Below are 4,790 nucleotides of genomic sequence, written 5' to 3' on the forward strand. Positions count from 1 at the left end.
ATGCATGGATAACAGATAAGTGGATGGATGGATGGATGGATGAATGGATGGGATGGGTGGATCAGTGGATAGGTGGATGGTTGATTGGATGGAAGATGTATATATATATACATATATGTATATATATGGAGAGAGAGCGAGAGAGCGAGAGAGCGAGAGCGAGAGCGAGAGCGAGAGCGAGAGCGAGAGAGAGAGAGAGAGAGAGAGAGAGAGAGAGAGAGAGAGAGAGAGAGAAAATGAAGACTTTCCTGGGTAGAGTGGCCCAGGCCTGGCCCGTGTTTTTCCCAGCTTCTGTCCAATCTCACCCAATCCCGTAGCTCAGGCCTCTGGATGCTATGCAGGCTGCTGCAGCTCCCGCCAGCACGGAGGGCGTAGCCGCTCCTGGGGCGGGCGTGGGGAAGGAAATGAGGTCATCTTTTACCCGTGGGAAGAAGCATTTAATCTCCTCGATGCCAAAGCGGAGCTAATTATGCTCACAGAGGGAAAAAAATAAAAAAGGGTTGTGTGGAAAATGAACTCTACAACTTGTGGGCACAGGCGGGAGGGGAAAACCAGGAGAAAGCGAGGGAAGGTGGGAAGGGGACACTGTCCACAAAGAAATGTCCCCTGACCTGACTTACAGAACTGCCACCCCCCCATCACCCTCATCCAAGCAGGAAATATGAAAATTAAAAACAAAGAAAGATTTCTTACAAATTCAGGTGCCTGAGACTCACACCTGCCATCCCAGCTACTCAGGAGGCTGAGATCTGAGGATCGGGGTTCAAAGCCAGCTCGGGCAGGAAAGTCCCTGAGACTCTGATCTCCAATGAACCACCAGAAAACCAGAGGTGGTGCGGTGGCTCAAGTGGTTGAGCGCCAGCCTTGAGCTGAAGAGCTCAGGGACAGCGCCCGGGCCCTGAGTTCAAGTGCCAGGAGTGATACAGACAGACAGACAGACAGACACACACACACACACACACACACATATGCATGCACACACACACACACGCACACAGACAGACACACACACACATGCACACACATGCATGCACACACACACGCATGCATACACACACATGCGCATGCATGCACACACACATGCATGCACACACATGCATGCACACGCGCACACACATGCACACAGACACACACACACACACGCATGCCTGGAGTTACAGCCTCTTCCGGGAGGCCCCCTGGGTTTGCCATCTCTCCAGCTGTGGCTAGCCAGTGCACCGCCAGCTGACACTTCTAGAACATTCCACACTGCAAGTTGCACACCCCAAAGAAACACCTGCTTGTTAGGGGGGGGCTTGTAGGCAGAGATGGGGGGAGTCCTGGGATCATCAGTAAATTCAGAGCCAGGGTGGGGCCAAAGTGCTGGGCCACGCTGTGTGTGTGCTGGGGCTCGAGCTCAGGACCTGGGCACCATCCCTGAGCTTTCTCACTCGAGGCACCCTCACTCCAACCTTGACCCTGGCTGGTTTCCCTGCACCCCCTCCCTCTCCCCTCCTTCCCACCCCCCGACACTGGAGGGGCCACCAAGGGCGAGGACCCAGCCAAGCACAACTCCCCCCGCCCACCCCGGGCAGGGGCGGGGCCTGTGGGTGGGCGGGGCTGGCGGTGGGCGGGGCCGGAGGGGTGGGGAGACCCTAAACTTATTTCTGAAACCCGCAGCAAGGCCCCGGCCCCTGATTGGCCCACTGCAAAGTCTGGAATGCTCATTAGCATACACACTCCAGTCCTGATTGGCCGGGCCCCGAAGCCTGGGATATTCATTACCATACTTGCTCCTGATTGGCCGGCCGCGAAGCCGGGCCTGCCTGTCACCGGTCCTGATTGGCCGGCTTGCGCAGGTGGACCCGCCCCCCGGGGCCGTCTATACTGGTGTAGTAGAGGTCTGTACGGTGGGGGGGGGGCCTCCGCCAGTGCCTTCACCCGGGTGGGTGGGGGACAGGACTGGAAGGAGGGAGGGGAAGCCTTCCTCCGCTTCCCCTCCAGCTAACCTCCATTCATCTAACCCCTCCCGGCCAGAAGGGGAGCAAGGAGAGGGGGCCAGGCAGGGAGAAATAATAATAACGATGATGATGATGATGATGGTGATGATGATGATGATGATGGTGATGATGATGATGATGATGGTGGTGATGATGATGGTGATGATGATGATGGTGATGATGATGATGAAGTTTGCTCTTGAACGCAGGGCCTCGGCTCCCTCCCTGAGCCTTTTCACTTCAGGACGGCTGGTGCTCTCCCACTTGAGCCACAGCTCCACTTCGGGCTTTCGGCTGGTCAATTAGACATCGGGGTCTCCCGGGCTTTTTGGCCCCGGATGTCCGTCTCCTGAGCTGGACTTCCAGGCAGACCACCCAGACCTGCGGGGTCTCCAGCCCCGGAGCAGGCCTGTCTTTGCTCCGTGGGCGTGTCCATCGCTCCGTGGGCGTGGCCAGGAGCTCTGTGGGCGTGGCCTGGGTGGTGAAGGCATGGCCTGCATCCCCGTGTGTGGCCAGTGAGCAGTGAGTGTGGTCATTAAGTTACGTAGGCATGGCCTGGCCTCGGTGGATGTGGCCATGGCATTCCATGGGCGTGCCAGTTGCTCGGAGGATGTGGCCTACTCTCTGTGGGTGTGGCCATGGCTTTCTATGGGCGTGGCCAATAGCTCAGTGGGCGTGCCCAGTGCTCCGTGGGCGTGACGGAGAGCTCTGTGGGATTGGCCGAGGCTATGTAGGCGTGGTCATGGACTTCGGTGGGCGTGGTCACTGGAGCCTGTGGACATGACCATCAGTTTGGTGGCTGTGGCATGGTGGCTATGAGCGTGGCCAGTGATTTCTATGAGCGTGGCATTCCGTGAGCGTGGCCGTGTTGTTGTGGGTGTGGTCAGAGCGTTCTGCGGGCGAGGCGAGGGCGTTATGGGCGTGGTCAGAGCACTCCATGGGCTTAGTCAGGGTGTTGTGGGTGTGGTCAAAACGTTCTGTGGGCCTGGTCAGGACGTTGTGGGGTGATCCTAGCGTCCGCAGGCGTGGTCAGGGCGTCGTCGGCATGGTCAGAGGGCTCCGTGGGCGTGGCCAGGGTGTTGTAGGAGTGGTCAGAGCGCTCTGTGGGCGTGGTCAGGGTTTTATGGGCGTGGTCAGACCCCTCCATGGGCACGGCCAGTGCATTGTGGGCATGGTCAGAGCGTTCAGTGGGCGTGGCCAGTGTGTTGTGGGCGTGGTCAGGGCGTTGTGGGCGTGATCAGAACATTCAGTGGACATGGCGTCGTGGGCATGGTCAGAGCGCTCCGTGGGCGTGGCCAGTGTGTTGTGGGCGTGGTCTGGGTGATGTGGGCGGGGTCAGACCCCTCCATGGGCACGGCCAGTACATTGTGGGCATGGTCAGAGCGTTCCACGGGCGTGGCCAGGTGTCGTGGGCGTGGTCAGAGCGTTCAGTGGGCGTGGTCATGGCGTTGTGGGCCGTTTCCTTGAGTCTCACCCTCAGCTTCCTCTCCTGCGTTTGCGGCCGTCCTCTGAGACTCGAGTTCAGGACGCCACCGGGTGTGGTGGCTCACGCCTGTCACCCTAGCTACTCAGGAGGCTGAGATCTGAGGATCAAGGTTCAAAACCAGCCCGGGCACGAAAGGACCTGAGACGCTTATCTCCAATGAACCTCTAGAAAAGGGAAGTGGGGCCTGGCTCAAGGGTAGGGTGGTAGCCTGGAGCTGAAGAGCTCAGGTACAGCGCCCAGGCCCATGACTTTCCCTCCCAGGCTGGCTTTGAACCGTGCTCCTCAGATCTCAGCCTGCTGAGTAGCTGGGATGACAGGCAGAAGCACGAGCACCCGGCTTTGCTGGGATGGATTTGCAGAGTCTCCCATGGGCCCCCAGATGGCAGGGCCACTTGGAGGGTGAGGTGGGGTGGCTGTCCGTGAACTCTGGCCCAAAGCTCCGACGGTTAACTGGGTTTCCTTCTGAAATGACTTTGCCCCAGACAGAAACTCAGCCTCCAAGCCACCCACTTCCTCTCCAGCCTTGAGCCCCCACCTCACCCCGGTACCACCCCATCTCCGCCTTGGCCACCCCATCTCACCGCACCGCCCGCCCCAGGCCTCCACTCCCTCTCCTCCTCCTGGGCCCAGCGGAAGTCAGAGCTGAGGTTCAGCGAGCCACACCCTTCAGGCAGCTCCCACGGTTCTGCCTCTTATCAGCCCTCACTCCCTCAGATACTGGCCTCCCCTGAGTAAATAAGAACAGATTTCTTCCCCAGAACAGACAGGATGGCCAAAGGTTGTGAAAAAAAACACCCAGGAGCCCATCAAGGTAGTGGTGGCTCACACCTGTTATCCCAGATACTGGGGAGGCTGAGATCCGAGGATCGTGGTTCAAAGCCAACCTGGGCAGGAAAGTCCTTGAGACTCTGATCTCCAAGTGAACCACCAGAAAACTGGACGTGGAGCTGTGGCTCAAAATGGTAGAGCCCCAGACTTGAGTGAAAGAAGTTCAGGGACAGCGCCCAGGCCCTGAGTTCAAGCCCCAAGATTGACACATTCCTCACTTAATTAACCCTGAAGTGAAAGAAGCCCTTGGAAGGTTTGCACCTCTAGTCAGAAGGCTCCTCTGGGATCTGATGAACAGATCGCACGTCATCTCCTCAGCATGGCTTGGGGGACCCTCACCCGAGGACCAGAGCAGACGTGAAATTCAGGGTTCCCAGACTCTCTCTCTCTCTCATCTAAGAATGTGTACTTCTTACTGTGAGCACACCGTGTTTCACCCAAACGACATTTCCATGTCGACACTAAGACAGCAGCCAGCAGGGCTGGGACCTTGTGCC

Source organism: Megascapheus bottae, chromosome 37 (assembly GCF_031878675.1).
Source record: "Megascapheus bottae isolate mThoBot1 chromosome 37, mThoBot2.hap1, whole genome shotgun sequence".
NCBI lineage: Eukaryota > Metazoa > Chordata > Mammalia > Rodentia > Geomyidae > Megascapheus > Megascapheus bottae.